This window comes from Miniopterus natalensis, chromosome 18 (genome assembly GCF_054644295.1).
Source record: "Miniopterus natalensis isolate mMinNat1 chromosome 18, mMinNat1.hap1, whole genome shotgun sequence".
NCBI lineage: Eukaryota > Metazoa > Chordata > Mammalia > Chiroptera > Miniopteridae > Miniopterus > Miniopterus natalensis.
In genome coordinates this window covers 14,873,550-14,897,096 of record NC_142098.1, presented here as the reverse complement: position 1 = coordinate 14,897,096, position 23,547 = coordinate 14,873,550, and positions in this window count along the sequence as shown.

The following is a 23,547-nucleotide window of genomic DNA, read 5'->3' as shown; positions in this document are numbered from 1 at the left end:
ATACCCCCTGCCCCCTGAGCATGGGTTTCAGACGCCTGGACCTCATGGGGAGCTGGGGAGGAAGCACGGAAGGCCTCTGAGTACCCGAAACAGGTACAACGGGTCCCCAACACACTGGGTTCTTGTGTCCATTAACAGATTAGAATTATCAGATAAGACAGGAAAAAAGGATCATCGAATGTGACAGATTCACTGATAGTATCAGTGGTTTCTAATGACCCGCTAGAAACAACAACAAAGGCAAAAATAAGACAGAAATATAGCTGCCAGGAGACATATAACTAGGAGACAAGTCCTGTCCACCTGAGCAGTCCCTGAGGGCACCATGGCATGAGACAGTAACGGGCATTTCCATGACCCTCTGTAAAGTCCAGGACAAAAGCTCAGGCCTCAGCAAGGTTGACTTTCCCAGTGAAGAACAGGGAGACGTGGTGAAAACCAGAGGCAGGGCTGCAAACCTCACTTTAGCCCAGGAGAGCTACGGGGCCACCTAGACTCACAGCCCCCCTCCCCAGGGTGACTAGGGGAAGGGACTGTGCCCACGAATGCCCTGTGCCACGTGGGTGCCCTGTAGGTTGTCACATTTGGTCCTCACAGCTACCCCACATGGTGAACGCAGCTTCCCCCATTTTAGAGATAACAGAATTGAGACAGAGACCAGGGGACTGAACCAGCCAAAGTCACACAGACAATAACGGAGGAGCCGGGGTTGTGCCCCAGCTCAGCCTGACTCAGAGCCGTGGGGTTAGGTGTTTCCTTCTGCCAGATTTCATCTCAGGGCAACGGGGACGGGGCAGGCTAGATTTGCAGCTTCTCAAGCCTCCACATTTAGGAAAAAAGCAACCACGAACTGCAATGGATTGAAACTCATTAATCATGTTTAAATCTACAAGTTCATACTAATTTAAAAAAAAAAAAAACGCAGAATTGATCGCCTTTCGAGAACCAATAGCAAATCAATTTATCACCTTGAGAACTGGGTAAATAAAGGGATCCATCATTTACCCCCTTTCCTCTATGAGCTGTACCACAGGTGACTAGTGACAGACGAGGGGACGCACCTCTGCCTAAACTCACTCCAGCTAATAAATGAAAACAAGGTGATAGAATCAGAGCATCGCTCTTTTGCAGCCCCTAACGAATTCATGGAAAAGTCATTAAGCTCCAGCGGCTGATAACATCCAAACAGAGTGGAAATAGGGAAAGAACGTATGGGGGTGACAAATATCAGAACGCTTCAGTGGGCAGGGGAAAGACAAACGCCGGAAACACACAGCAGTGATTTTAGCCCTAACGGGGGGGGGGGGGGGGGGGGGAGAAAATGTACCTGGACAAGTGTCAACGATATGCTGATGCTTCACTGAGATAAATTACCTTTTCTCATGCCTTGGAAGCAGAACTTTTAAATAACCGAAAAGGAAAGAAAAACCCTAACATTAATCTAAAAATCTCTTCTTATTTTCATAATGGTCCCATCAAGTATGAATTGCAAAATTGCACTTAATGTACATATTGCATTGCCAGGGCAATTCCATTGTCCTTTATATCTATTTTTGGTTTTGATCCTTGAGGCAACTAATATTCATTTTCAGGAAACCAATCTCTGAAAATGATACCAGGGCCTGTGCTCACTGCGGAGCGAATGCGTGCGGGCCCCGTGTCTCCAAGCAGCGAGGGCTGCGCTCTGCGTTACTCACCCTGAATTCCTAACAGCTGTGGGGCCGCGGCAGCATTAATTCCTCAGGAAAAGGCCCCTGCCCTAATTAGATTTTACTTGGCTTATTAGTAAATCTCATTCACTGACTTAATGAGAAACAAAAGTCATGTGATAAAAGAGTCGAGAGCAATAAAACGTTAACTAAATTTATACAGCAAAGGGCCTGAAATTTTTCCTCCATATCAGCAAAACTGAAATCCACAGTGGAAACAGGAATTGCTATAAATGGCTTCAGACCTAGGCATGGGGACCTTTTTATATTCAGGATGTAGCTAATTCCAGAGAGAGCACACACAATTTAGGCATTTAAAGTGCTAGACGTGTCCAAATCTTTACTAATTGGGAGTAGTAATCACAGCTAAGATTTATTGTGTCCTTCCCATGTGCCAAGCGAGTCTAGTAGCTTTAAATGCATTAACTCATTTAACTTCATGAGGCAGGCTGCTATCATTCCCAGTTTACAGATGGGAACACGGAGGCTCAAAGGTAGAGAGACTTACCCAAGGTTACTGAGAAATAATTGGCGGTGATGGAGTCCAATCTCCTGGACAAGAGTCAGGGCCCAGCACTGCCGTAGCTCCTAACACTTAAAAATCGAAGGAAATCTTTTTCATACTTTTTCATTTAGAAATTTGTTTCTTGAATTATTATAGAATCATTCAAAACCATGATTGCATGTTGGGATTCCCATGGACGTTCAGGTGCAGATTAAATACAAAGACTCTGTCAGCTACACTTTTTATTGGTTTTATCATAGTATCTGAATTTCAAATAATGTCAAAGGAAAGACTGAGGTCTTCACATTTCTCAAAGGGGATCATGGCTTTAGGGCTCCAGGTCAAGAAGGGATTCCATTGCAGAGCAGGACAGCTTTCTCTGGCAAGTTAGCCTGACCTGTTGTGGCCCTGTAGCCGCTATGACATGAGAGAAAAAGAGATATTCATAATGAGCATGCCTGCGGTTTGGATGGAAATGGGTACTTTCTTGATAATTTTTTTTAAATTTTTTGATTATAGTTGACATGCAATATTAGATTAGATTCAGGTGTACAGCATAGTAATTAGACATTTATATAATTACTAAGTGGCCACCCTGAGAAGTCTAGCATGGAAATGGGTACTTTTAAGAAATAGGTCATATATATCATTTGCAATGGGCTTGCTGAGCCCTGATCTCACTCAGTTGCCCTGGGAGCTCTGAGAGGGCAGCGTCCTTATGGTCTCAGTTGTCGGTGGGAAAAGACCGAGGTGAAAGGACAAACCCAGATCCAAGTAAGGACAAAGGGAGCTGCATTCACCCTGAACTTCTTTAAATCCCACATTCCTTCCACCACAGGGCAGCCCTTCTGCCAAGGTTTGAGTGAAGGCCCGGGAGGGTATTGGAATCCAACCAGAGAGAAAATGACTTTCCTATGGTCCAAGCTACAGCAGAGGAGACATGGATGTGCGACTGCTTAGCCTCCTGTTCCCCCTCGGACCCCGCTCCCCTGCAGGTCAGCACTGGACCCAAGCAGGGCCAGTCGGATGGACCATTGGGCCTCTGGAGCCAGCACACGGATGGGCTACACGGCTTTCTGGTGCCAAGAGGCCCGATGCTGGCTGTTTCCCTCCTTCTGGAGGCTGAATGTGTAGTTCTTTCTTAGACTCTGTCAGTCCCTGAATCCTTCTGGTAATCCCTGTTCTTGGTTTTTAATCCCAGTGGAGAACTAGCTGGGACTCCTGGCTGCCAGTGCCAGAAACACCTTTCAAACCAGCCTAACCCAATAGGCTATTCATTGGTTCCCTGAACTGGAAAATCGATGGCATGGGTCTGGCCGTAGACACGCTTGGGTCTGGGGATCCTCCTAAAATTGTCAGGACTCCGTCTCTCCTCTGCATCTCTTCATGCTGGTTGTCTTGATGTTGTTCTCAAGTAAAAATGATCTCCAGGAGCATCAGGTCTTCCTGGTCCATGAAACCTGGGTCCAGGGGAGAGCACATTCTCCCAGTAGTGTGGGAAAGGCCTGGGGAAGGCAGGCTGGCTTGGAAGGGCCCGATGTCCATCTCTGTGTCTGTTATAGTTGGGGTGAGGAGGGGCGGAGGACCCTGAGTGGCCAGGCCTGGGTCACACGTTGCCCGTGGGCCAGGAATCAGGGCCAGCCTTGCCCGAGATGCACAGATCACTGTGGACTGAAGTGTTGGCTCTGCAAAGGAAGTGATGACATCCTGCAAAAAATGTTAGAAAGGACAAGGGTCTCAAGATCTGGGTGGTTCTTACTAAATTCTATTCTTGCTAAATGTTAAAAATGTAGCACAGTATTCTGCAGACCAGCTGTAAACAGGAGGAGCTTGACAGGAACCCAACCAGACAAGTGTAGCCAACTGAAAAAAAGGAATCACTGTGTAACTGACCAAATAGTGTGTATAAGCAACGGCTGAGCCTCCCTTCGGGGAGACAGAGCTTCGAATGTGAACCCCCGTCTCCTTTACTTACTGCAAGTAAGTAAAGCTACTTAAATAGAACACCCCAAGCTGCAAACCCCTTGGGCTCATGAACAAAAACACATGTTCCCTGGACAAAACCAAGATCAGTCCAGTTCAACCAAAGGAACCCATCTGAGACCAGTTGCACTGATAAATCGAGTCCAAGGAGGGATGGTGTAGTCAAGGGTCTTCCAGAAAAGACATCGATGAAATGTGGGTAACTTGCCCGGATGAAAAACAACAGACGATCTTGCAGGCATGGCGAGGACAGCTTCAGGCCCACTGGGGATCTTGAGAAGACCTGCCTTCCAGCTCTGGGGGCTCCCAATGGGTGAGTGGTGGGAGAAATGGTCTAAAAATAACAGCACGTCCAGGCCACGGTCATCTGAAGGGACCAGAAGGGAGGTAAGAGAACCCTGGTGAAACCCAGGAGCCAAACTCCGTCCCCTCAGGAATAACTGGCTCCACTTCCTTCAGGCAGAAAGAAGGCATGAACTCTGAGGGGCCGGCTGTCCCGCAGGGACGGGAGCACGGGAGGGTCCGTGACCCCACTGGGCCTCTCATCCTCCAGACTTTGCTGATTAACTGGCGCTATCAGCCTCCCAAATATCTCTATCCACAGATATTTTATTTCCCTCCTCTCCAAACTATAGGCAGATATCCATCCCTCGGGACAACTCAAAAGATAGCCTGGGAAACAAGGCTGCCACAGCGCCTGGGAGCCGCGACGCTCACTGTGACCAGCAAGGGGGCCGGGCTCTGTCAGGTAGCACAGCGCCGAGGTGGGTTCTCTAGGACTCTGAGTGATCCCCCAAAAGGATGAGCCCCGCTTCCCACAGCGGTGACCTGCCCTTCAGTGGCATCTGCACTGGCCCCTGCTCTTCCCTGTCTGGCCTCCCCACCCCCTAAGGCATCCTGGGACCTCTCCCTGAGGTTGGCCCTGTGAGGGGGAGGATCTGTGCCCGTCTTGTTCCCTGATGAATCCCAGTGCACGTAGTAGATGTTCAGTAAATTTTATTTGAATGATGAATGAATGAAGTCGCCTTGGCCTCAGCTTCTGAGAATCGAGGCTTAATGTTCTCTTATCTGATGGGGATGGGCTGATTTACTCATCAGGGAATTTTCTGGAATGAGAGAAAGAAAATGACCTGTCCCAGGACACAGAGTCAGTAGCTGATGAGCATCAGGGACTCAGACCACCTGTGGGGATCTTTTCATTTTTAGAGAAAGAAGCCTAATCCAAACAGTTTAATAAAGGGGGTGTTAATGATAAAGAGGCAGGGTATCTATGGAAGTTAGGGCTGTCCCAGGAGCTGGAAGCTGGCTTGACCCCTTCGTCGGTGCTTTTACTCCATCTCTTCCCTCTGTTAGCAAGCACCGCCTGGTCCTCTGTCCATAGGAAAGGAGGGTTATGCCCAGGACACAAGTGTGCATGTCTCCCCAGTGAGGACACCAGCCCAGTCTGAATGCCTGGGGTTCTGATGGTACTGGCTCAGGCCAGGGGACCACGGGGCCCAATCCACTGTGATCAAAGGCGTGGACGGACGTTCACTGCACAAGCATGGCTTCCCAGGCATGGGGGGCAGGTGTTAACGGGTCACTTGGGGTCTACTTCCCCCACCCAGCTACCAGCTCACAACCTACCCCCTCTCCCTGCACTCTGTCTTCTTTCCAACATCACAGTCTTTTACCATCTCTACACACCACTAATTACACACACACACCCCAGGGTAATCTTTCCTTTTCTTTTCTTAAGGAACTCACTTTTTACACTTTAATGTGGCCGTTCTCTAGGCAGTAGCATCTGTGAAGTCACGGGTTTCGGTTGCTAGACATGTTTTTCTGAAGTAAAATTACATATTCGAGCAACATTGGAACCTGAGGCAAAGCAAAAGTCAACAATGTGGATCCTGCCTTCATTGAAAACTTTGATATTTTTTCATGCATGTTTTTGCATTTTGACTTTGAAATGTTGTAGCCTAGTATGTATCTTGAAGAGTGTGGTTGGTTTGCTGATCCCTTAAATTTTATATCAAAAGCCAGTGCTGTACTGGCCTCCCCTAGTCCCTGCCCTGCATAACCACTGAAATAAAGATCCAAAGTACCCACACCTGTGTCACCTAAATTCTCCCACGTCCTGCACTGTGGGAAACACTCATTTCACCTACTAACACAGAATCCCTGACAGATAAACTGGTCCAAATCCCTTTTCAACCAGCTGAAGAAACTGAGGCCTTGAAGATGTTGAGTGATTGGCCCAAGGCCCCAGGGCTATTTGATGGTAAACTCAGTGCTGGAGCCCAGGTCTGCGGAGCCCAGCTTTCCTCCCCCAGGCTAGTTAGCTGCCTGATGGATTGGGGAGAAAAAGAAAGAAACAGTGTGGCCACAGCCTTCTGCAGACTGTGTTTTATTTCTGGAGGAGCAACCCAGCTCTGGCCGAGGAGGGAATCATAAATTCCGCTGGGAAGGAGCCTGGAACTCCTGAGCCAGGGCCAGGGCTGCCCCTGGGGAGCGCGAGGCTGGCTGGGGAGAGATCTCAGCGAGTGCCCCTTCCGCAGCCCCCGCCTGCGCCCCGCATTTTTCAGCAGTGACATCACGGTGCAGGGAGCAGAGACCACCCTTGAAAGGAAAAACAAGTCACCAAGAGGGCAGGGGGGTGGTGGAAGGGGATGGGGCCCACCCCTCCTTTGCCTTGGCCAACACCATCAACTCGAGAATAAAAATAATCTCTAGTTATATAAGGGCGGTATTTTTTCAAGCCCATCCCTGGGTGCCAGGCCCCGGGCTGACAATGAAACGCATCATCTCCTTTAAGCCCCACAGGGAAGGTGCTATTTTATTCCCATTTCACACGTGAGGAGACTGAGGCTAAGAGAAGTCGTCTATGTGACCTGCCCAAAGTCTTACTCAGCCAGCATTCAAACCCAGGCTGCCAGAACTCGCAGACCCCTTGTGAGCAGATGGTGATAAAGCCAAGTGAGTGAGCCCCACCCTCTGCCCACCGGAGGCTCGAGCAACTGTGACTGAGTCAAAGGCATGCTCCCCAAACCACTGACTCCAAGAGTTCAAATCCCCCACTCTCCGATTCTCTTCCCTGTTGCTCCCCTACCTCCCACCCACCGTCAGGCTCCCAGGCCCCCCTCCTTTCCCAGATTCTCTCTTTTACCGGATCATTTGAACTATCCGGGTGGCTGGGTCTGTGCCTCGGGCTTGCACCCCTCATGCCAGACAGCAGTTGGCCCTGAGTGGATGAAACTCAAGCTAGACCTGTCCACCCACATGTGAGGTGCCTGCAGAATTATGTGCATTTTTTTGGTGGGGAGCAGGGGGGCTTAAATATTTCTGATGAGACTGAACCAAAGCTGGCTGGAACTGTTCTATGAACGAGCCGTCTACCCAGATGCACGATCTCACCATTTATCAATTAACCGTCAACCAGGAACCCACACTGCTGCTCAGCCAAGAAGTGCACCACCTCGAGACTGCACCCAGGACTCCTTTCCAGGAGCGGGAAGACGCTTCCTCCTGCGGGGCCCATTTCCTGCTCAGCCCAGGTGGAAAATCTGCTAAACTCAAAAGGTCAAACCCAGTTTAATTTTATACCCTTTTGTTAAGAATGTTCCCTTAAAAGAAAAAAAAAGAAAGAAAAACCTCATGTTTCTTTCCAACTTTTCAAACGTTGATTCATGTGGAAGAAAAAAAAAAGATTAGGGTAAAATTTCAAATATTAAATTCAAATGCAGGATTAATGACTTTTATTTCTAAGCCCAAGAGGTTGTCTGGAATTTAGGACATTTTTGGAGCAGTTGAGACCAGACATAACCAGATGCGGTTGTGTTTTGGACCAAGTCAGCACAAATTTCGTACCTTGAAAGACTATATCCCTGTCCGTCTTAATACAAACAGTCCTTCCTTTTCCAAAACGTTCCATCCAAAATTAATTCAGAACCATCGGCTTAAAGACAAAGACTAAACACTTTTTGTAAGTGTGAGTGAAAGTAGCTGACGAATGCAAACCTTCATTAAAACTCCCCGTGCGCCTTAACCCTTTCGTCTCACCTCCCATTTCACTCTCCTCAAATACACCCATAAACGCAGGCCAGAGGGACAGGGGAAAAAAATGACTGATTTGAACGAAGAAAAAATTCCTTCATACTGTGATAACATGCATGTTGAGGTATCTCAAGTTCTGCTGAACCCTCAAAGTACTGAAAAATCTCACACAAGGGCCCTAGCCGAGTAATTTTCCAGCCCACTGTGGTTGGAATTACTTGGGATAAAGTCTGAACAGGAATCTAGATGAATTATCCCCATTTACCAATGAGCCTCATAAAACAGTAACCCACCGTCCAACCACATAGGCACAAACAGCATGGACAGGAATGGTGGGGATGTGCCCGATGACTGAAGGTCAAGGGCTGGCCGAATGTAGAGTAGGCTCTGTGGAAAGGAACACCTCTTGAAAAAAGAACTCCACATCCATCATTTGGAAAACACTCCAAACTCTAAGACAGGGGCCAGCAAACTATTGCCAGTGGGCCAAATCTGGCCCCCTGCTTGTTTTTGTAAATAAAGTTTTATTGGAACAGGGCCACACCCATTCATTTACATACTGTCTGTAGTTGCTTTTAGGCTAGGACAGCAAAGTTGAATAGTGACAACAGAGACCAAGTGACCCACAAAGCTTAAAATATTCACTAGCTGGTCCTTTATAGATAAAGTTTGCTAAGCCCTGCCTAAGACCTCCTTAAAGATTAATGAATTAATACATCAGTGCATTAAAGATTCCAAGAAATCCTGCAGCAAGGTAATCCATTCAACTGTGTTCAGCATAATATTTCACAACCATTTTTGGTTTTTAAAATTTCCCCTCTGTGAGATATGTGTTAATTGCTCTCATAAGATGTACTCCATACACATTGGGAAATACTGGGGGTGTGTGTGTGTGTGTGTGTGTGTGTGTGTGTGTGTGCAGGAAGGAGACATTAAAACAATTGCCAGGGAAACATCTGTTTTCAAATACTTCTGGTCTAACTTGTGATGAACATAGAACATCCTCAAGTGGTTCTTGAACCAACCATTGAGATGGATTTAACTACAACCCAATAAAATGGTTCAATTGTTCAGAGGGAGATAAGTGGTTTGATTTCAAATGATTTGATAGTTTCCAAAATGGACATCTCCTCTATTGTTAAAACAAGAAATAAGAAACAGATTCAGAAAAATGAGACAGAAACTTTCCATGGCGAGGAGGAAGAAAGACTATGCGAAGGTCATGGGCTGAGTTGTGTCCTTCCAAAATGCATGTGTTGAAGTCCTAACTCCCAGTGCACCAGAATGTGGCTGTCTTTGGAGATCGGGCCTTTAAAGAGGTGGTTTAAGTTAAAATAAGTTCACTAAGGCAGATCCTAATCCAATATGACTGGTGTCCTTACAAGAAGAGGAATTTTGGACAAAGACACACACAGAGGGAAGACCAGGAAGGCACAGGAATAGGATGGCCGTCTACGAGCCAAGGACAGAGGCCTCAAGCATAAAACACCCCTGCCGACCCCTTGATCTCAGACTTCCCAGCTTCCAGATTGTGAGAATACAATCTTCTGTTGTTTAAGCCAACTAAGCTGTAGTACTTTGTTACCACAACCCGGGTAGACTAATACAGCAAATAAGGTGTTTTAGCAGAATGCTTATGAAAAACGCCTGATATTTCATAGCTACGTTTTATGAAAAATCCTTCCTAGCTAATGTTTAAGCATCCAGCCTACCGTTAGATCTGAGTTTAAATCCAAGAGTGACCGTGCACTAGCTGTGCGACTTTGGGCAAGCTACTTACCCTCTCTGATTCCATCACTTCTTCATCTGTGACAAGGAAACAAAGCCTTCTCACCTGTGTGCCTCCCCCACGGGTGCTCGTGAAAGTTGAGTGAGAGAATGGAAATTAACAGAGTTAGCATGGAGGGGGCGATCAATGAGCAGCAGTTCTCGTGGCTGCCCTATTTCCTCCATGCAAGGCAACATCAACTGTGATCTATCATCAATTTGCCGGGAGGTTTTAAGGGAGAAAGGAGACACTAGCATATATGTACTCAATCAATGACAAGATGCATTCTGGTTTAGAGAAACACTCGGATATGAGGGGAGACAGAAATGTGCTTCTGGGCTTTGGGCAAGTGTGACATTCCTCTTGGTTTTATATTTAGAAAGGCACACAGCTCGTTGGGATGTAGAAAACAGTAACAGATTCTGATGCAGGGCCCTGTAGCATGGACTTGGACTCTGAACCCCTAAGCCTTGGGCTAACTTGTCACACAGCAACAGAGAACTGATATAGAAGCAATTCCTATTGTGATTGCACTGCTTGGTGACAGGATTTTCATAGAATCTGTTTGTCTGGTTATAACTGAAAGAGCAACAGACACAAGGACACCAAAGGCTCTGCTCCGAGCGCAAACTGGGAGCTATCCTTAGAACTAGACAAGCAAAAATCATGTCTTGCCTCTTTATTCATTTGTTTATTAACCATTTAACAAATATAAATTAATTACCCGCCTGTGAACAGGCAAGTGATTCATCAATAGACAGGGCAGCCACAGTCCTGCCTTCCAGGAGCTTACAAATCACATGTGTGTCCAGTGCTATGAAGGAAAAATAGGCCCAGTCTGTGGGGCATAAAACAAGGTGACCAAACCCCATATTGGGGGGTCAGAGAAGACATCACTGAGGAAAGGGCATCGAGCAGAGGTCCAAAGGATGAGCGCTAACGGCAAGGTGGATATGGGGGGAAGGTGTGCCAAGCAGGTGGAACAGCCTATGAGAAGACCCTGAGGCAGGAGAGAGCAGTCTGGGTAGGAGGGACTAAACGGAGCCCCTGTAGTTAGGAATGAGTTAGGGGAGAGGAGAATTGAGATGTGGCTAGAGAAGTAAACAGCCCCCCTTCTTGGGTCCCATTCATATTTTTAGTTGATTACCAACAAAACTGAACTATACAGACTCTGGATGGAGACTGACCAAGTGAAATGCTAACTCTGGACACTGAGCAGGTGTGTGATCTTGAGCAAGTCACTAAACCCCTCTGAAGCTCATTTCCTCATTTGCAAAATGGGGATGACTGAAGGACCTACCTCACAGTGTTGCTGTTAGGATCTAAAGAGTCAATCAATGTACATTAGGCTCTTGGAACAGGCGCATAGTAAGTGTGATGCGATTACTATTATCACATGAAGCGCCTGGGAAAATTTGCTCAGATAATATACATACAGTGCCTGGAACAGAACAGTGCTCCAAGGGTGAGCTCTAGCGTCGTATTTATCACAGATACAGGTGTCCCTGGCTACCTGGATCACACTCATTTCTGAGTTTGGACAGTGAGAGTGTGGACAGCAGGTAATGGCCATTTCATCGCTCTTGTTATCAGGAATTCCTCCAGCCTGACTCCTTCAAGCAGCTTCACTCAGATGGCAAAGAAGCAGCCATTCTTCCAGAGGAAAGAGTGAGGGTGCCAGGCGCCAAGACACCCACCCCTCGGGGCCCCTTCCTGTCCTGGGTGACGGAGGGAGAGGCAGGCCCATTCTTCCCCACGGAGCTCAGCAGCTGTGGCCGGGCAGCCGGCCCATGGGCATGACGCGCTCCCCAGGGCCCTCTGAGGCTGCACAGGCTCCAGGGCAGGAGAAACGGGCCTGGGCTCACCGGGGCAACATTCCCACAGGCGCCCCTGGCAGGATGGCCAGGGCGACGGAGGCCAGGGGGGCTTGGAGTCAGGCCAGGCCACGTAGGGGAAGCCTGCGCCGTGTCCATTTGCTCCCCGGCCGTGGGGGGGTCACAGGAGCTGGAATTGGCCAGCGCGCCTCGAGCCACAAGCCCTCAATCTGTCAGGACACCCCAGGAAAAAATACAGTGAAGTATTGTTTTTTCATCCCATTTATTACCCTAACAAGACTTCACCTGGAAACACTGTTGGCACCAAGTGGCAAGATGCAGCCCACAGAGAGCATGGGGACACCCACGTGGCCCGGGCTTGCCCAGGGTATGACAGCATTCGCGAGCGAGCCCAAGGTCACAGAGGCCCAGGCCCTTGGGGGTGAGGCAACAGGAACGGGCGAAGAGGGGCCAAAGGGCAGCGTCCACCCGACAGCTGCAGCCTGTACCCGCTCCCATAAAAATCACCGTCGCAGTGATGCCGAGGGGCCCCTGGCAGACGTCACTGTGCTGGGCGGGGCCGCCACTTTGGAACCCAGAACCAGAAGTCAGCTGTTTCCAGATACAAGGGGTCGTGACCCTTGGCCTGGATTCGGGGGGGCTGTCCAAAAGCCATGGCCCCTTCCCTACACCAGCAGCTCGCAGCCACTTGGCAGGTTCTATCATTAAAAGTGAGGTCTCTGGACACTACTGCCCTCGGATCCTGGATTGTCCCTGAGAGTGGACAATTGACTATTGCCAGCCACCGACCCCTTGGCGTGGAGGGGTCCTGCCACCTCCCGGGGTCCTATCTGGGCCAGGGCGTGATTATTAAAGGTACTCCAGCAAGTGTAAGGAGCTGTTCAGGGCCCACGCTCAGAGGGACCTGCACTTGGTTCAACGCTTTGCTATAGCCAACGTGAGATTCTTCATGATGTTAAAACCAAGGTCCCCTCATTTGCATCTTGCACTGGGCTCCCACATAATGTAGTCAGTGCTGCTCACACCTCACCCTACCTGGTCCTGTGCCACCGCCCACCCTTCTCAGACCCACTGGCCTCCCTCGAAACAACCCCAGGTTTGGGAGACTAGTTTTGATATTGCAAACATGTAAACTGGGATGCAGGGGTAGCAAGCGACTTTCCTACACCCCCACAACTAGTATGGACTCAGTGCCAGCTTTTCTAAACCAGGAGCCCACATTCCTTCCCCCACATCCTTTCTCCCACAAATGGGGAGGCCAGCTCAGTGTTGCTGGGAGAGGCCTCATGGGGAAGGGAGGAATTGGGTCATTACCAAGTGGGGAGCATCAGTGGGTCAGGAGGCAAAGAGAAAGATGGGTGCTGTGACACCCACAGCTCTGCAAGTGGATGGGGGGGGGGTCCTCTGGGCCCCTCCTCTCATCTGGCCTTCTCATTTCACTTATGCTCCCTGAATATGTGTTCAATGAGGTCACACCCTATGGCCCTTGGCCATTGCCCAGGATGACACAAGCACCCAAGAGCCTCTGACATTGGAAGGGGTTGGCCTCCCAATTAGAAGGACACTAGGAGCCCCCAGCACCACAGGAGGGGCTGCACCCCTATGCTCCCAGTCTGTGTGACCTGCTCTAATGGGGTGCCAATTCCCCCAGGAAGCTGCTGGCAGGACAGCTGGTAAGAAGGGGGAGAAGTGAGTGTAGTTTCCACAGCTTGGCCATGAGCGTCTCTCCAGACCTACGGGATCCTCAGCACAGGCGGGAACTCTGGTGAGAAGATCAGTTCATGGCAGAGGACCTGCCTCCAAGCCCTGGCTCTGCCACTTACTGACTTGTGACCATAGGTTAGTCCTCTGACCTCTCATCAGCTTCCCTTGGCTTTTAGGAAAAATAACAAAATTTGTATCATGACCTAGAAGGCTGCATCAGACTTGAGTATTATTCTACATACCTGAAGCTCAGCTGGGCTGAATTACGTTGTGTTGTGTGTGTTTTTTTTTTAAAAAAAAAAAGAGGAACTTAAGAGGGTGCTGCTGGCTTGCATTACCTCCTGGAGAACTGCGGAGGAGTCAGGGGCTGACCGGCCAGGAGCCATTCCCAAGGCCGAGCCAAAGACCCGGGGCAGCGGGGGCTTCCCGGCCACTGCCTCGCACTCGACCATTAAAGCTCAGATGTGCCCCAGATGGCTTCAGCGGCACTAAGCAGAAACCAAATATCAGTGGCTGAAATAGGATGGACGTAGGATTTGTTTTCCTCACACACAGGCCTGAGCTCTGCTCTCTGAAGTCACCAGGTTCTCCCTCTCCTGTAAGTTGTTGGATCCGTCACGTGGGCTGTGGTCATGCCTCACGGTGTCCCTACCTGGCCGCTGGGAGGACGCGCCCTTCCCTTGATGGACACACATGTGCCTTCTCACATCACGTTGGCCAGGGCTTGTCACGTGCATTTCACAGCTGCCATGGAGGCTGAGAAAAACGGTTTTGATTCTGAGTTGCGTTGGACCTAGCTAAACTCTATTACTATGAAGAGAGTGGGGACAATAAGGAGGGTCTCCCTCCCTCTCTGCACCCCAGCTGCCCCACCAGCATCTTATTTCATTTATCTGACAGGACAAGCTCTGCACTCAGGCTGTTCCCTCTGTCTGGGATATTTGTTCCTCTTCTTTGCCTAGTGAACTCCTACACCTCCCTCAGAACCCAGCTTAGACCTCATTTGGTCTCCATCAGGCCTCCTTTCACATGTCTCACCAGTCCCAGCCCCTTCCAGATTTGGGATGATCCCCCCCAGACACCATCTGGCTGATGGCTGCCCCCCTCGGGAGATGGAGGACTTCCCAAGGGTGTGAACCTTGGTTTCTTTCCCATTAGGTACTAGCGCCCAGACCAGGTCTATAAGTATTGGCTGGGGGATTGGATAAATAAATGCACCTTCCTGAGCTCAGAGTTATTATAAGAAAAACAATTACGATGGTAACAAAGCCTCCTGAGTGGCAGGCACTGTCACCTGTTTTAATGTGTTCAATCCTCCCAGCGGCCCTTTCAAGTAGGTTATTATCCCCATTTTACATAAGAGAAAACTGAGGCACAGAAAGTCATCAGCTAAGTGGCAGGCTAGGATTCAGCCCCAGGCCCTGACACCAGCACATACTAGGGGCTCAGGCAGTTCCCCTCTGCATGGACTCCCCAGCACTGCAGACCTGCTGAAGGAGCAAACGGCTGTGGAGGGGCCCAGACCCATCTCTGTTCTTGTCCCCAGGCCCTTCAGGAAGCAGGTCCCCAAGGCCCCACCAGCGCAGAGATCCATGCTTCCACGAAACCTGCGCCTCCAGAGTGCGGCCACGTGGCCCAGTCCCCTGTGCGGCTCCCAAAGACACACAGCTGGGTGACATATGCCTGCCCCCTCCAGGGCCACAGGCCAGAACACAGGCAGGCACGTGCTCCGCAGGCGAGGACAGAGGGGCATCCAGCCCTGCTGGGCCATGAGGATGTCCAGGAAATGCTAAAACATGCCTGGGGTGACTTAGCCAATTTTTACATCATTCTTTAAAAAAACAAAAAAAAAACCTGTTTTTATTACAAAAGGGACGCACATTCTTACAGGAGGGGAGAGGGGACGTAATACAAGACAGGGGGCTTGCCCCAAACCCCGTCAGCGCTCACGCTGGGCGCGTGCCCACCTGGGCGCCTCGCTCTCGGCCTCAAACCCCCTTCTTGACAGAGGAGCCGCGTTGCCACGGCCCGGATTCCACACGTGAATCCCTCCGTGACTTCTGGACGCCGGTGTTACGGTTTACATGTAAACAGAAATGGTCAGCCTCACGGGGCGACGTGTATTTGGGGAGGACGGTGGTGCCCTGCTCCCTCCCACTGAAACTTGCTGGGGTCCCCTCTGTGCCCCAGGGAAATGCGGAGCTGGCTCAGACTCAGTTTCTGTCTCCCATCCCTAACCCCACCCTCAGCCTCTTACCACCTAGGGGTAGATACGAGGCAGTTATTTTGCTCCTAACCAACATGTTCTAGCACTGTCCATGCGTCAGGCATTGTTCTGAGAACTTTACAAACATGAGCTCGGTTAACAACAACCTTAGCGGTAGGTCCTCTTCTTATCTGCATTTTACAGATGAGAAAACTGAGAGGGCAAGTGACTTGCCTGAAGTCACACATCAAGTAAGTGGTAGAGTCTGAATTCAAACCCAGGCATTTGGGCTCCAGAGCCTGTGCTGGCAGCCACATAAACATAAGCTCACTGCCCGTGGACGTGAGGACCACGTTGAAGCAGCCTCACCCTGGGGAAATATGGAAAGATGGGAGGTGACACAGGGGACACAAGTTCCTGCTAAGCCACCATGTTTTTGGTTTTGTTTCTTTAAAAGAAACCCAGCAAGAAAAAAATAGGTATAGAGTAGTGGTTCTGAACACTGGCTCTAGGTGAAAATCCCCGGGGGCACGTTGAAAACTCCTGCCCACCTTCTAACTCCCTTCATCTGGGGTGGGGCCCAAGGAATCAGTATTTTAAGACTTCCCAGGTGGTTTCCACTGTGCAGACAGGTTTGAGAACCCCAACTCTCAGAAATAGGCTCTCTCCACACATCCTAGCTACTTGACCCTGGGCTATTTGCTTGGCCTCAGTTTCCACATCCGTGAAAGGAGAATTTGATGCTTTAGTGAGTATGAGAAGCCACATGGGATGTGCATACCTCGGAGGGGCTTGGCACAGACTACCGACCCCCGGGCACTGTCATCTCGTCATAAAGCACAGTCTCCGCACACAGGCACATTTCAGTGTTAGTTTGCTCCAGCTGCTGTGACAAAGCACCACGGACAACCTTGCAGACCTGGAGGCCGGAATTCGGAGACTGAAGCGTCAGCGGGGTAGGTTTCTCCCGAGGCCTCTCTCCTTGGCGTGCAGACGTCTCTCTCCTCTGTGTCTTCACGTGATCTTCCCTCTGCGCACCTCTGTGCCCTAATCTCTTCTTATAAGGACACCAGATGAATTGAATCAGAGCCCACCCTAATGACCTCATTTTAACTTAATCACATCTCTAAAGGCCCAATCTCCAAACACAGTCACATTCTGAGGTTCTGGGGGTTAGGACTCCAACGTGTGAACTTTGGGGGCCACAACTCAGCCCAGAAGGATCAGTAAATGCAGACAGCACCTGTGCTTTCTTGGGTGTCCTGTCCCCTAAGCAAGGCCCGGTGAGGCAGGTAGTTTCCATGTAGCTGGTGAGCTAAGGTGGGCTCTGATCTGGGCTTCCCCCAGGCCTGCCCACCCATCACCCTGCCGGCCCTGCGAGGGTTAATCTGAGGTCTCTGGAGTTGGGTGGATTTACTGCCCCCAGACCTTTATCATCTCACCCTGCCAGTGAGGGCTCACATTTCCCACTTAATTACTTGTCCCGCAATCAGAAGAGATAGCTGGTTCTCTGTTGAGTTGGCTGCAGCTGTGAACTGTTTATTTACTTTTCCTCAGCCCGGGAATGGCTGTAATTTAAAGGTTCAGATCTCAGCTACCCTGCCTGGTGCAAACGCTGCTTAAACACTTCCATATTGCTGGGGAGGAATGCGCTGGACGCGGCCCCCACCTCCCTTCGCGGCCGCGAGCGCTGGGAAAGCAGGTGGCCCTGGCTGCAGGGCTGGGGGGCCAGGCGGCTGCCCCCGCTGCCAACGCCGTGGTCCACCCGGAGAGCTGGGCGCAAAACCTGCCACGGAACAGGGAGCCAGGACCAGAGATGCTAGGATGGGGCTGCCCCAAACGACCTCCCTCCAAGCAAAAAAAAAAGCTGTCCCTGCCAGAGTTCAAGCCACGGCTCTCACTAATTCCTGCGCCAAATGGTGTAATTACCACTTAAGTTGTCAAATGGCATCCAGATGGTCTTACCTTTCACACCAGCGGTTTAATAAGCTTTTAGGCGTGACCTTTGCCGCTTGTCCTCCACCTGCACAGCCCCTTGGTTTGTGAAATCTGAGCCCACAATTAGATCTGATAATGAGTGCCCAGGCGACCAGCCTTGAACTCTGCAAGCTCGCTTCAAGGGGTGCCCAGCAAGTCACCTCATGCCACTGACAAATGGCATGTGTCCACCACAAATGGAGGGGCCCCGTGTGCAGCCCCCAGGGGCCTGCCTGGGGAGATCACAGAAGCCCTGAGAGGCTCGGGAGCACACTCGGGGGCCCAGGCGGCTCTAGGCAGGCTGTCTCAAGGGCTGAATTCCGACAAAGCGGAGGGTCACACCCAGCCGTGTCCTCCAAGGCCTGCCTGCGCCAGGGCGGCCCACCAGGAGGGACGGTTTCAAACACTGCCACCCCGCCAGGAGGGACGGCTTCTAATACTCCCACCCCGCCAGGAGGGACGGTTTCTAATACTCCCACCCCGCCAGGAGGGTCGGTTTCTAATACTCCCACCCCGCAAGGAGGGACGGCTTCTAATACTCCCACCCCGCCAGGAGGGTCGGTTTCTAATGCTGCCACCCCGCCAGGAGGGACGGTTTCTAATACTCCCACCCCGCCAGGAGGGACGGTTTCTAATGCTGCCACCCCGCCAGGAGGGACGGTTTCTAATGCTGCCACCCCGCCAGGAGGGACGGTTTCTAATACTCCCACCCCGCCAGGAGGGACGGTTTCTAATACTCCCACCCCGCCAGGAGGGACGGTTTCTAATGCTGCCACCCCGCCAGGAGGGACGGTTTCTAATGCTGCCACCCCACCAGGAGGGACGGTTTCTAATACTCCCACCCCGCCAGGAGGGTCGGTTTCTAATACTCCCACCCCGCCGGGAGGGACGGTTTCTAATACTCCCACCCCGCCAGGAGGGACGGTTTCTAATACTCCCACCCCGCCGGGAGGGACGGTTTCTAATATTCCCACCCCTCCAGGAGGGACGGCTTCTAATACTGCCACCCCAACTGCATCGACAGGTTGGCGGCCAACATGGGAATCGCCCTGCTGCCTGGGACCCCCCACCGATTCACCCCCTTTGAGTACACTCGGGCCGGAATAACTCCCTGGTGAGGCTTTGGTAGAGGGAAGAACGATCTTTCTCTGCGAAGGATCATGCTCCCCCGTCTGTTCCGTCAACGAACTCTTTTCCAGCATGCGGTGAACTCCGCTGATAGTGACGGAGCCAGCATGCACATATCAGGCACCATTCCCAGGACTTCACATTTAATCCTCATGAAGACTTAGGTGCTGGGTTTTGTTTTATTTTGTTTTTAATTCTCACCCACAGATATATTTTTATTGATTTTTAGAGAGAGAGCGAGGGAGAGAGAGAGAGAGAGACATCGATGTAAGAGAAACATAGATCGGTTGCCTCCTGTACGAGCCCAGACCCTGACTAGGGATCAAACTTGAACCCTTTTTGGTATATAGGATGATGCTCCAACCAACTGAGCCACCCGGCCAGGGCTAGGTGCTCTTTTTATCCCCCATTTGTAGATTAGAAAACTGTGGCACAGAGAGGTTAAGTAACCTGCCCAAGGACACACAGCCAGTGAGTGGCAGGAATGGGATTTGAACACAAGTAGTGCAACTATGACCCCACTTGGGTAAACAAATAATGATTTAATTAAAAATTTAATGATATGCATGTAAAATAGCATGTTATATATATTGAACAAAGTTTAAAGGTTTGTGCAAGTGTTTGGGAAGTGCCAAATATTCCCAGGAGAGCCCCACATGCTATCTTCAATGCCCCAGCAAACTGTAGAAAAGAGTAGGTACAAAGAGAAGAACAAAGCAGAAGCCTTCTCTGTGATGGCAAGGGACCAGGCACTTGAGCTCATGGCCAGGGAGAGAACTTTCCCTGGGAGAATCTTGTCCCTAATCTCTGCTACGTTCTGGATGGAGCTGTCCATGGACCAGAGAACTACTGGGAGGTTAAGACCCAATAGGGAAACTGGCAAAATGTCTTTATTCCAACTTCTTCATTATATTTGACTTTTTAGGGTGTAATTATTTCCTCTTCCCTACCGGCACAGAGATCCTAGGTTTTAATGGTTTCATCTAATGTTGTCATTGAAAACCTACTCTTAAGATTGTGTCATCATTCTTACTAAAGTGTGAATGATTGACATTTAGGAAGAGGCGGTTGCATTGCTTTTCAAATGAAGAGATCATGAGAAGCTTCTAGAGAAATATGATGTATTGGGCAGGGCGGAGAGGGAGGTCATCATTTTTGGTAAAATAATGGGAGGGATGCAATGGTTTTTAAAACTACCTCTGCCTATAATATGGAATGCAAAGCAAAAGTGACATGCACTTTTAATGTAAAAAGATGCCATAAAGGTCATTTGGGGGCAGGTTTTCCTCTTGGTCCACACTCCTGGGAAGGGGCGCCTAGTCTGTAAATTCTGTGATAGAAAATTTTAAGGAATAAGACCTTAAATTACCCAAGTGGTCTGTTCTAAAGGTGATATCATCCAGCAGGTGACGAATTTATTTAAGCATGAGCTGGGGGTTACTGGTGACATTTCTAGAGCTCAGAAACCACCTGTATCAAAGGCTTGCAGAAAGCCAACCTGTCTTAGAACACTCCCAGCCCAGCCCAGCATTCACTATAGGAAGACCAGTGGTGGACCCGTCTTATACCATCCAGGGTGCGTATGTATATGTGTGTATGCTGTGCACACATGTCATGTATGTTGGTATGCATGGTGTCTATGCGAATGGATGTGTGCAGGCGTATGTTTTGTGTTTGCATATGTGTGTGTGGTGTGCATTATATATGCAAGTGTCCCCCTGTAAATGAATGTGTGTATGTGTGTGTGTGACTGTGTGTTCCTCTCAAAAAAAAAAAAAGTCTCAGAAAGACAGCATGAGGCTATTTGGTTGGCCACCATGTTTCACATTTTATTGCACCCTTGCTTTGGGAAAACATAAGCCAATAAATGTAAAATCAGCTTCCTGCTTTGGGTCAACAGAAACCCTGGATGAGAGAATATTTGGGAAATCCCCCTGGCAAAGTAGAATGTTCATAAAAGACAAGAACCTCAAACCTGTGAGGACCCCACTGGGTTCCCCTTCATGCTGACTTTTAGAAGAGACCATAGGAGTTAGACAAACCAGGGAGTGGACCCACGTCGGCCCCTCCTCCCCTAAGAACCTGCTGATTCTGCCAGAGAACCAGGCTGCCCACTCAGGCCTGTTCTGCCATGTCCACAGCCCTGAGAATGGAGATCTCTCAAAGGCCTCAGTTCAAATCCCAGCCCCACCACTCATCAGTGGGAGTCCTGTGCAAGGGGGGAATTCCCCCAGGCCCCTCTAGGTTCCTCACCTGTGAAAAAGAGACCACCACCACCACTAACACTGTTAGCTAACTCTCAGTGAGCCTCACTCAGCCTTCCCACGCCTTCTCTCGCTTAATCCTCCAAGCACTGGTGAAGTAAAAATCATAATACCCCCATCTTATGCAGGAGGAAACTGAGGAACAGATGAGTCAAACCCTCTCCAGCCCCAATACCCTCAGCTCTGAGAATCCCAGGATCACTTGGCATTTCCCGATTCCAGGTTCCTGGACCCCAGAGAACATGGTATTATTGTCAACATTTGGAAATTTCCATGCCAAGAGCTCTAGTACCTAAAATGAGGTGTTCAAAACACTCAAGGTCTCTGTTCTTGACTCCAACCCTATCAGTTCCGTGTGGTCTGTCCAGGTCTATGATTATCAGAAACTTTGCCAGGAAGGTTATGTCTTTGAATATCGTTGTGGACAATAAAAATTGGTCCTTTCCTGAACACCCTGTCCAAATATGCTGAGCACCATGGACTTTCTCCCAACAAAACCGTGAGAGAGATAATATCATTCCCAGTCAGTAGAGGAAGAGACTGAGGTTCCAAGAGGCTCCAAGATGCTGAGAGATCAGGAGGGGGAGCAGTGAAGATGCAACTTGGCCTGGCTCAAGGACCTGCCCAAGCTGCCAGACCAGCATTTTTCCATGCGTGCCTGGTCAGAAGAATTTCCTGGGGCCTGGTGCACACTCTGAATCCTGGTCTCGCTCACTATTAATGAGTCTGACTCAGAAACCTGGGGCCAAGAATCTGAATTTTCAAACATTCCTGGGAGTTAAGAGTGAGAACCACTGCCCACACACCATGGTAGAACTAAATTACCTATTTCCATCCCCTCGTGACTTGATTAGAGCATCTTTCAGAAGCGGCATTGATGTGGTGGGGAAGGGTGGAAAGGCAGGCCAGGCCAGGCAGGCAGCCTCCCCTGCCCTCGGCTGCGTGCACAGCGCCCCCGAGGGCCAAGCGGGGCACTGCGTCCCCCAGGGCCCCCTCCCTGGTGGGGAACCCACCCACTGCCCCTGCACAAAGAATGGGCGGAAAGGGCCCCCCAGGCAGGAATTCACCCCTGCCATTTCACACCGCTGTTGCTGGGACAGGCCTGCAGGGGAGCCGAGGGCCAGGAGCAGCTGAAAGGCCAGGGACACGGGGAGCCCAGCCGGTGTGCGGGGCTGGCAAACAAAACACAGCCCCCCCAAAGCTGGGCTGGAGGGCAGCTGAGCAATCGCCCTTGAAATCTGCAAGCTCATCAGGGCACTTGGAAACGTCGGTGGGGACACAACACAGGACGCATCCTGCTCGGAAGAGATAAGAGAATTCCCAGGTTCTCACTGCCGAGCCTCTCCCTGGGGACAGAGAGCTGGCAGGGAGTGTGGAGGAACGTGAGAAAGATGCCCAGCAAACTCACTGCAGGGAAGCTCCAGTGCGCCCTGCGCCCTTCACCGGCTTTGGGACAGGCCTCGGGGTGGGGTCGCATGCTGGGCTGGGACGCTGGTCACCTATTGCACTCATTCCTGAAATCACCTCTCAGGCTGACCTTCAAGCACACCCTACCACACACTGATTGTGGACCCGGGGCCAGTGGCTTTGCCTCTCTGTGCCTCAGTTTCCCCACCTGCAAAATGGGGCTGCTACTGGGAACTACATCATGGAGTTCTCCCGGGGGTTGTTTTCTGCAATCACTTGTACTGAGTAACCACTGGCATTAACAGAGGACCTGCTGTGCCCTCAGCGCTTTCCTGTAAGACCTGGTGCAGCCTGCACAGCCAGTCCTGGGAGCCGGGCATCTTCACAAGCTCCCTTATTCCAGGGGGAAGCTGGCCTAAGGACGTCAGGGAGAAGAAGCGCGATGGAGCAGAGGAGGCCAGGCGTGGAGCCAGAGGCCGCGCTCACACTGTTGCGTAAGGCTCATTCTCAGAGCCGATAACAGAGTGGCGACTCTCGTTGACTCAAATTACATTCCTATTGCTTGGGGCCTTGCCATGTGGCTCGGTTCCATCCAGATGCTGCGGACTTGAGCTGTTTGCGAACATCAAAAATGATAAAAAGCCCAGAGTGAAAGCCAACACTGGCACAGCAGGACCTGTGCGCAGGCCCTCCCTGCACTTTCCACACCAAGGTCCTCGACATGGCCCTGGGGTGGGGCTGTGCTTACCCCCTCACAGGCGAGGTGATCCAGATGCAGAGAGGTTTCATCACCTGCCCAACAGTCGCCCAGGGGTAATCAGGGGAGTGTGGTGCAGGGAGCCAGCACCTGGGAGGTCGCTCTCTTCCTGTGTCTTCCTTTCCCTCTCAAGGGCAGGGGCCTCACCTTGTCCCTCTCTGTGTCCTCACAAGGTTTGGGCACAGCGATCAGTCAACCAGTCGATGGAGGTTCAAAAGTGTGAGTCAAATTCACTCCGATTTTATTTCCCAGATTGTTTTGAGCATGTG